The sequence below is a fragment of the Pinus tabuliformis genome, chromosome X (genome assembly GCF_031772625.1).
Source record: "Pinus tabuliformis cultivar Carrire ecotype Pingquan chromosome X, CPIR1, whole genome shotgun sequence".
Lineage (NCBI taxonomy): Eukaryota > Viridiplantae > Streptophyta > Pinopsida > Pinales > Pinaceae > Pinus > Pinus tabuliformis.
The window spans coordinates 1,623,869,478-1,623,880,841 of NC_142308.1; positions in this window are offsets into that span (position 1 = coordinate 1,623,869,478).

The window sequence follows — 11,364 nt, forward strand, 5'->3', positions numbered from 1 at the left end:
TATATTAGATATCATTTTTGGGATTCAACTGCGTTAAGTAAGTCATTCAAACGTATGACCATTTCCATGAGAAGTAGTCGTAACTGACTAATTTTCTCATGATTTTTGAATAGTTCACTTAGCACTCATTGCATCGGGTGATGCTCACAGGGGTGAAGAAGTGGGATTGAAACTAGTGAAATGTGGAGAACGAATCACATAGCATCAATCATCACTTCCGGGGCTTGCACCCGGTAACCAGGACTTCCCAGGAGGTCACCCATCCCAGAACTCCTCTGGCTCAAGCGCGCTTAACTGTGGAGTTTTTCCCACAATCAAGCCCACTTAGCTTGCTACCCCATTTGCAAAACCTTAGCAAGTATTGTGCCTCATGAACCATTCAAGTAGAGATCCCTTGACTCTTTTTGAATTTAAGTATGGGGGATTTACGCAGTGCATTATATTAGATATCATTTTTGGGATTCAACTGCGTTAAGTAAGTCATTCAAACGTATGACCATTTCCATGAGAAGTAGTCGTAACTGACTAATTTTCTCATGATTTTTGAATAGTTCACTTAGCACTCATTGCATCGGGTGATGCTCACAGGGGTGAAGAAGTGGGATTGAAACTAGTGAAATGTGGAGAACGAATCACATAGCATCAATCATCACTTCCGGGGCTTGCACCCGGTAACCAGGACTTCCCAGGAGGTCACCCATCCCAGAACTCCTCTGGCTCAAGCGCGCTTAACTGTGGAGTAGAGATAAGTCCAAGCTAAGTGGGCTTGATTGTGGGAAAAACTCCACAATCAAGCCCACTTAGCTTGGACTTATCTCTACTCCACAGTTAAGCGCGCTTGAGCCAGAGGAGTTCTGGGATGGGTGAGCTCCTGGGAAGTCCTGGTTACCGGGTGCAAGCCCCGGAAGTGATGATTGATGCTATGTGATTCGTTCTCCACATTTCACTAGTTTCAATCCCACTTCTTCACCCCTGTGAGCATCACCCGATGCAATGAGTGCTAAGTGAACTATTCAAAAATCATGAGAAAATTAGTCAGTTACGACTACTTCTCATGGAAATGGTCATACGTTTGAATGACTTACTTAACGCAGTTGAATCCCAAAAATGATATCTAATATAATGCACTGCGTAAATCCCCCATACTTAAATTCAAAAAGAGTCAAGGGATCTCTACTTGAATGGTTCATGAGGCACAATACTTGCTAAGGTTTTGCAAATGGGGTAGCAAGCTAAGTGGGCTTGATTGTGGGAAAAACTCCACAGTTAAGCGCGCTTGAGCCAGAGGAGTTCTGGGATGGGTGACCTCCTGGGAAGTCCTGGTTACCGGGTGCAAGCCCCGGAAGTGATGATTGATGCTATGTGATTCGTTCTCCACATTTCACTAGTTTCAATCCCACTTCTTCACCCCTGTGAGCATCACCCGATGCAATGAGTGCTAAGTGAACTATTCAAAAATCATGAGAAAATTAGTCAGTTACGACTACTTCTCATGGAAATGGTCATACGTTTGAATGACTTACTTAACGCAGTTGAATCCCAAAAATGATATCTAATATAATGCACTGCGTAAATCCCCCATACTTAAATTCAAAAAGAGTCAAGGGATCTCTACTTGAATGGTTCATGAGGCACAATACTTGCTAAGGTTTTGCAAATGGGGTAGCAAGCTAAGTGGGCTTGATTGTGGGAAAAACTCCACAGTTAAGCGCGCTTGAGCCAGAGGAGTTCTGGGATGGGTGACCTCCTGGGAAGTCCTGGTTACCGGGTGCAAGCCCCGGAAGTGATGATTGATGCTATGTGATTCGTTCTCCACATTTCACTAGTTTCAATCCCACTTCTTCACCCCTGTGAGCATCACCCGATGCAATGAGTGCTAAGTGAACTATTCAAAAATCATGAGAAAATTAGTCAGTTACGACTACTTCTCATGGAAATGGTCATACGTTTGAATGACTTACTTAACGCAGTTGAATCCCAAAAATGATATCTAATATAATGCACTGCGTAAATCCCCCATACTTAAATTCAAAAAGAGTCAAGGGATCTCTACTTGAATGGTTCATGAGGCACAATACTTGCTAAGGTTTTGCAAATGGGGTAGCAAGCTAAGTGGGCTTGATTGTGGGAAAAACTCCACAGTTAAGCGCGCTTGAGCCAGAGGAGTTCTGGGATGGGTGACCTCCTGGGAAGTCCTGGTTACCGGGTGCAAGCCCCGGAAGTGATGATTGATGCTATGTGATTCGTTCTCCACATTTCACTAGTTTCAATCCCACTTCTTCACCCCTGTGAGCATCACCCGATGCAATGAGTGCTAAGTGAACTATTCAAAAATCATGAGAAAATTAGTCAGTTACGACTACTTCTCATGGAAATGGTCATACGTTTGAATGACTTACTTAACGCAGTTGAATCCCAAAAATGATATCTAATATAATGCACTGCGTAAATCCCCCATACTTATATTATATATATATATATATATATATATATATATATATATATATATATATATATATATATATATAGATGTACTTTATAAAAAAAATATTATAATTTATCTTTGTATTTTAATAAAGTTAAATTATAATTATTTTATGAAGTACTTGTAAAGTTTCTTCCTATATACCATGATGTCTTCTCGTAAGGCTCTTCCATTGACTGCTGGTATCGTTTTCTGCTTTAGTCTTGCTCAGAAAAGGTAGAAGAGCTAAAGGTCCTATTGAACCCTGCATCAACTATTTCCCTCGATACTTCCAATTCCACAAGTTGCATAACTCCTTGGCGATTGGACACAAATACACCCAATTTTTGTATGCGCTCTTTCTCGTCCTTTGTTGCAACTTTACAATCGTCTATGACGGCTTCAACTTTCCCACTTTTAATGATAATCAGTCAAGAATATTCAGCATTGGAAACCACAAATTTGTTGTAAAAAATGAATGCAGTCACATTGCTAGTACTGTTGCAAAGACCCAATTTCAAAAATTCTTCATATGTTCTTAAGTACCCAACTTTAACTGCATCTTCAAGAATTTTATTATCAAGAAGATTATTTTTATTGGCAAATTCAATTTCTGAATTTACTTGATTTATGATTGCCTAAAGTAAGGCTTCCAAGATATTGTGACCAATATTTTCAGCAGTAAAATTTGCAGCTTGGTGACCAATGTGACTATCAAATACACCAAAAAATGAGATGTCCTCGGTTCGATTCCCCGTCCCTTCAACTCTGTTTTTTGGTGGGTGAATATTTTGTGCACATCTCAACTCTGAATTGGTTCTCTGGCATATCCACTTTGTTATCTTCATAGAACTCCTTAGAATTTCCAAAAGCATCAGCCTTAGACTCCTTCTTTAAAGCTTTCCAATGAGACAAGTTCTCAATAGGATTTAAAACTAGACATACATATTGAGATCAAATTCTAGAATTATTATTCACTGCAACATTTTCTAAGATGTTTGCACACTTGCTCCATGTGGGCTTCACATGATCAACAAGCTTCATCGGCAAGGGTTGTGGAGAGTAGTTTGACTTCACAAGTGGAGGTGACTGATTGACCCCATTAATAGCTTCAAATTGCTTGGTTGTTTGATTACTTTCCATTGCTTCTAAATTAACTAATGCAAGGGAGTCCTCTGAATCTGATAAGCAATCATACTCTTCATCGCTACTATCGTAATTATGATATCTAGGTTGTCTTTTCACAGTCGGTGGAGCAGTTATGGATGCATTTGGCATTACTCCTTCAGACTTCTCTTCATTTTCAACAATCCCAGATGAGCTTCCTGACCTTGTTATTGAATTATATCCACTATCAGGGTTAGCACTATGCCCAGAATGACAAGCATCACTAATGGTAATCTCACTTCTTGTATAAGAGCCACTATAGGATTGAGAATTTTTAGAAACAACACTTTCTTCTTCATATTTAGTTTTCATGTACCCATTTCTATTATCAACCTTGTTTAAGTCACCCTGAGGAAATCCTAATTCAACACGTTCAACATCATTTTCTCGGTTAGAGCATTCTCTATTGTTAGTCACTTTCAAGTCAATGTCCTACTCTATTGTAGGTGTTGAATCTGGTGTTTTAAAGCCTTCAATGATTTTGCAAATGATTTTTTTATTTATTGTAATGCTTCTCCAATTTCATTTAACAATTTAGATTTATGACATTCACTTAATTCCATGATTTTAGGGCATAAGCTTTAATGGAAGAATGTGCATCAAATAACATCCAAGGGGTCGAATGGCTTTGATACCACTGAAGCAACAAAACTCAGAATTGTTTGTGCTTTTAATATGTAAAATACACAATGTATTGTAATTAATATTTTATTAATAAGATCAATGTAAAAGAGTGATTGAATGTTACAATGAGGACCTAGTTATAAACCTAGGCAGGTGTCCCTTCATGACTGGACATGTCTTTTTAGACACGTCTTTCCATTTAACTAATGAATATATATAATTATTATTTTTATTTTTTAGTATTTTTATTTATTGTATTTTATTTTATTTTATATAAATTATATTCATAACATTTCCCCTCTCTTCAAAAAGCTTTGTCCTCAAAGCTTTATTGTTGACAATTTCTCCATCTTGTCCATTTCATTCGACATGCATAATGATATTACTCAACTTTATCCAGTTTCCCCTCAATTATTATTTTTTAATTATATATATAGTTACTTTATAAAAAAATTATTATAATATAACTTTATAATTTAAAAATGTTAGATTATAATTATTTTATAAATTATTTGTTAAGTTTCTTCTTATATACCATTGTGTGTTCCCAGACGGCTCTTTTATTGACTATTGGTGTCATTTTCTTCTTTTGTCTTGCTCAAAAAAGGTAGAAGATCTAAAGGTCTTATTGAACCCTGCATCACCTATTGCCCTCAACACTACCAATGCCCCAAGTCGCATAACTCCTTGGCGATTGAACACAAATCCACCCAATTTCTATATGCGCTCTTTCTCATCCTTCCTTGCAGCTTTAAAATCCTCTTGATAGCTTCAACCTTCCCACTTTTACTAATAATCGCTCAAGAATATTTGACATTGGAAACCACCAATTTGACATAAAAAATGAAAGCAACCACACTAGTAGTACTGTTGCAAAGACCTAATTTCAAAAATTCTTTATCTGTTCTCAAGTATCCAACTTTAACTGCATCTTCAATAATTTTATTATCAAGAAGATTTTTATTATTGAGAAGATTATTTTTATTGGCAGATTCAATGTCTGAATTTACTTGATTTCTAATTTCCTGAAGTAGGGCTTCCATGATATTATGACCAATATTTTTAGCAGTAAAATCTGCAGCTTGGCGACTAGCGTGACTATCAAATACACCTGAAAATGAGACGTCCTTGGTTCGATTCCCCACCCCTTCAAATATTTGTTTTTTTTGTGGGTGAATATTTTTTGCGCATCTCATCTCTGAATTGGTTCTCTGGAATATCCATATATTCTACCCATACATTGTTGTCTTCATAAAACTCCTTAGAATTTCCAAAAGCATCAGTCTTAGATTCCTTCTTTAATGCTTTCCATTGAGACAAGTTCTAAACAAGGTTTAAAATTGGACATACATGTTGAGATCGAATTCTATCATTATTATTCACTGCAACATTTTCTAAGACGTCTGCACACTTGCTCCATGTGGGCTTCACATCATCAACAAGCTTCACTAGTGAGGGTTGTGGAGAGTAGTTTGACTTCACAAGTGGAGGTGACTGATTGAGCCCATTAATAGCTTCAAATTGCTTGGTTGTTTGATTACTGTCCATTGCTTCCAAATCAATTGATGCAAGGGAGTCTTCAAAATCTAATAAGGAATTGTACCCTTCATCACTACACTCATAATTATGATATCTAGGTTGTCTTTGCACAACTGGTGGACTAGTTTGGGATGCATTTGGTATTACTCCTTTAGACTCCTCATCATTTTCAATTATTCCATATGAGCTTCCTGACCTTGCTATTGAATTATATCCATTATCAAGACTAGCACTATGTCCAGAATGATAAACATCACTAATGGTAATCTCACTTCTTGTATAAGAGCCACTATAGGATTGAGAATTTTTAGAACCAACACTTTCTTCTTCATTTTTAGTTGTCATATACCCATTTTGATTATCAACCTTGTTTAAGTCACCCTGAGGAAATCTTGATTCAACATGTTCAACATCATTTTCTCGGTTAGAGCATTCTTTATTGTTAGTCTCTTTCAAGTCAATGTCCTCTTCCATTGTTGGTGTTGAATCTGGTGTTTTGAAAGCCTTTAATGATTATTCAAATGATTTTTTTATTTGTTGTAATGCTTCTCTAATTTTATTTAACATCTTAGATTTATGATGTTCACTTAATTCCATGATTTTAGAGCCTAAGCTTTAATGACAGAATGTGCGGTGAACAACATCCAAGGGGTCGAATGGTTCTGATACCGCGGAAGCAACAAAACTCAGAATTGTTTGTGCTTTTAATATGTAAAATACACAATGTATTGTAAGTAATATTTTATTAATAAGATCAATGTACAAAAGTGAGTGAGTGTTACAATGAAGGCCCACTTATATACCTAGGTAGGTGCCCCTTCATGACTGGACATGTCTTTTTAGACATGCCTTTCCATTTAACTAATGACTATTTAAATAATTATTACTTTTTATTTTTTATATTTATTCTATTTTATTTTATTTTATATAAATTGTATTCATAACATTGTCCCTCTCTTCAAAAAGTCTTTGTCATCAAAGCTTTATTGTTGACACTTTCTTCACCTTGTCCATTTCATTCAGTGTGCATAATGATATTATTAAACTTTATCTAGTTTTTCCCTCAATTTTTCTTAATATATATATATATAATTTAATAAAGTTAAATTATAATTATTTTATAAAATATTAGCTAAGTTTCTTCCTATATACTGATGGATCTTCCAAGAAGGCTCTTCCATTGACTGTTGGTGTCGTTTTGTTGTTGTTGTTGTTTTTTTAATCCAGAAAATGTAGAAGAGTTAAAGGTCTTATTGAACCTTGCATCATCTATTGCCCTCGAAACTTCCAATGCCTCAAGTCACATAACTCCTTGGCGATTGAACACAAATTTGCCCAATTTTTGTATGTGCTCTTGCTTGTCCTTCCTTGCAGCTTTACGATCCTCTATGATGGCTTCGACTTTCCCACTTTTATTGATCAATGCTCGAGAATCTTCGGCATTGGAAACCACCTATTTGGCATAAAAAATGAAAGCATACACACTGGGAGTATTGTTGCGAAGACCTTATTTCAAAAATTCTTCATTTGTTCTCAAGTACCCAGATTTAACTGCATATTCAAGAATTTTATTATCAAGAAGACTATTTTTATTGGCATATTCAATGTCTGAATTTACTTGATTTATGATTGCTTGAAGTAGGGCTTCCAATATATTGTGACCAATATTTTCAACTGTAAAATCTGCAGCTTGGCGTCCAGTGTGTCTATCAAATACACCGGAAAATGAGATGTCCTCGGTTTGATTCCCTACCCCTTCAACTCCTTGTTTTTTGGTGGGTGAAGATTTTATGCGCATCTCAACTCTAAATTGGTTCTCTAACATATCCATATATTCTACCCACACTTTGTTATCTTCATAAAAATCCTTAGAATTTCCAAAAGCATCAGTCTTAGATTCCTTCTCTAATGCTTTCCATTAAGACAAGTTCTCAACAGGGTGTAAAACTAGACATACATATTGATATCAAAGTCTAGCATTATTATTCACTGTAGAATTTTCTAAGATGTTTGCACACTTGCTCCATGTGGGCTTCGCATCATCAACAAGCTTCATTGGCGAGGTCTGTGGAGAGTAGTTTGACTTCACAAGTGGAGGTGACTGATTGAGCCCATTAATAGCTTCAAATTGCTTGGTTGTTTGATTATTATCCATTGCTTCTAAATCAACTGATGCAAGGGAGTCTTCAAAATCTAATAAGGAATCATACTCTTCATCACTACCCTCGTAATTATGATATTTAGGTTGTCTTTGCATAACCGGTGGACCAGTTTTGGATGCATTTGGCATTACTCCTTCAGACTCCTCTTCATTTTCAACTATCCCATATGAGCTTCCTGACCTTGTTATTGAATTATATCCACTATCAAGGCTAGCACTATGTCTAGAATGAAAAACATCACTAATGATAATCTCACTTCCTGTATAAGAGCCACTATATGATTGATAATTTTTAGAGACAACACTTTATTCATCATCTTTAGTTGTCATATACCCATTTTGATTATCATCCTTGTTTAAGTCACCCTGAGGAAATCCTAATTCAACGAGTTCAACATCATTTTCTCAGTTAGAACATTCTTTATTGTTAGTCTCTTTTAAGTCGATGTCCTCTTCCATTGTAGGTGTTGATTATGGTGTTTTGAAAACCTTTAATGATTTTGCAAATGATTTTTTTATTTGTTTTATTTGTTTTAATGCCTCTCCAATTCCATTTAACAGTATAGATTTATGATATTCACTTAATTCCATGATTTTAGGGCCTAAGCTTTAATGGAAAAATGTGCAGTGAATAACATCCATGGGGTTGAATGATTGTGATACCACTGAAGCAACAAAACTCAGAATTGTTTGTGCTTTTAATATGTAAAATACACAATGTATTGTAAGTAATATTTTATTAATAAGATCAATGTACAAGAGTGATTGAATGTTACAATGAGGGCCCACGTAGATACCCAGGTAGGTGCTCCTTCAAGATTGGACATGTATTTTTAGACATGTCTTTAAATTTAACTAATGAATTTTTAATTAATTATTACTTTGATTTTTTATTATTTATATTTATTGTATTGTATTTTATTTTATATAGATTATATTCATAACACCTAGTTACAACTTCAACACTCCCTATTAACTAAGGAGGTATTCAAAATGACTCAACAGGATAGTCTCAAGTTGAAATATTTATATAAGAAAGGATCCATATGATAAGCATCATCATGAACATCATCATGGCCAACATTGTCAAACTACCAAGGCCTTGATAAGTAAGGTCTATCTTTCCACTAGATTGGAGCATAATGTTAGGAGGTATTCAATATGACTCTACACAATCGCCTCTGCAAGACACATACTCCACTTAGGTTCACAATACTTGACACAAGGAAATGTCAGTGTTTTAGACCATTCTTATACTAGATCAATGTACTTGACTTACCACAGTTAGTCCTAGTCAAAATACATGTCTCAAGAATGTGGGTCCATGATGCTTATCCAATCTACCATTATCCCTATTCGTGTTCATGTACATTACTTACGATTGCTAGTCCTAGCCATAGTACATGACACATGGATAACATGGTATCCATCCTCACTCCCTCTCAATCTGGGAGGAGATAACCACAAGCCCAAGCTTGTCTAAAAAATGGTCATGCTTTCCCTTAGGAAGGGACTTCGTCAATACATCGACTACCTATTCGTTAGTGGAGATATATTATAGCTTCATGATTCCATCCTATACCATGTTGTAAAGGTAGTGATACTTATTCATAATATGCTTTGACCTTGCATGAAATACTATGTTCTCTAACAATTTTTTGCAACTTTGATTATCACAACATATTATGGTTGAATCCAATACTCCTTCAAACAAATCCACAAGTAATTTATGGAGCCAAATTGCTTCACAACTAACTTCACTGACTGTCATGTATTCAAATTCAACAGTACTTAGTACAACCAAATCTTTTTTTGTGTTCATCCAAGAAACCATAGCAGAGCCCAAACAAAAACAACCACCATTAGTACTTTTTCTTTCATCAACACTACCTGCCTAATCAAAATCAACATAACCTAATAATTGAATCTCATTTCCTACAACATATCTCAAACAATGATGTATGGTTCCAAAAAGATATCTCAAGATGTGTTTTGCTGCTATCCAATGATCATGTTTGGGCTCCATCTAAAACTAACTATTTACAAAAAAACATATATCTTACTGGGTGTTCACTAAATACATTAAAGAACCAATCAACGACAGGTATGACATGTAGAAATGGCAAGAAATTTGCTACTGCTAATGAATTCGAACTAAAAACAAGAGACAAACATTTCTTTTACTATTCTGCTAAAAGGAAAACACACGATATAAACACATGCAATAACTTGCAACCATCAAAAGACAAGGAACACAATGATTTTATAGGGGAACCCAACTGGGGAAAACCATTCCGCTGCTTTGCACTAATTCAGATGAGAATACGGAAGGGGGATGTTGAAAGAAGTTCGCAGATTTGAACGACACAGATTTCTCTTAACGAAGAAGAAGACTGACCTCACATTCTTGAAGAGATGCAGAGATTCAACAATTGTTCCTATCTTTGCCACAAGCAATCATTCTCTGAGAAGCCAACACAATAATCAAATATTCATCAAAGCTAGCATTGCTCTTATTCGAAGTGAAATCAGAAAAACCAGGTACGAACTCAACACTTTATCCCAAATAACTTTTAATCTTCATATTAATTTAGCTAATTCAATCAATCCAGAATTATGGATATTAATTGACTCGGCTTCGGCATTAAAAGCTACTAGATTAGAACAACTCACCATCACTAAACAAACTCAAAAATTCTCCAAACTCCTGAACAAAAAGCTAACTCTCCACAATTCTGAATATAGCTCTCACTCTAAAATAAACGCTTCACAAATTTCCTCATTAAAATCCCTCATCAGACATAATCTTTCTGTCAATAACAATATTCAATCTGCGGAAAACTCTGAACTCACACCCTCAAAAGACCCAACAGCAAACCCATCACATCGAAACACTCCCTCCTCCTCCGTTTAGAGCACACCCCTCAACAAATACAACCCAACCCCCTCACAGTCCACTCAACTCACAACCCGTACCACGCAGTCTATTTTCAATCCCACGCTGTCCTCCAGGGTTTCTCCTCAGCCAACGCAGTCCAGATTTGATCCAATGCAGGCCAGACTTCCCATATTATCTGGCAAGCCCACGCAGTTTGAATTTAGCAATCCCACGCTGTCCAGGCTGAACCTCACGCAGAAGCAACCCACGTTGTCCTCCACGCAATCTTACAACCCGCTCGGATCACCACGCAGTCCAGGTCTTCGCCACGCATTGTCTCCACAGTCTAGCCCATCTCTAAGCCATCCCACGCTGTCATCCGGCAAGATTCCTACACGGTCCAGGCTAAACCTCACGTTGTCCCCCACTCAACCCACGCTGACTTATGATAACATACTCCCAATGGAAATACCACGCAGTCCAAGTTGTTGTACCTACGCACCGTCTCCATGGTCTAGCCCAGCCCCCTCG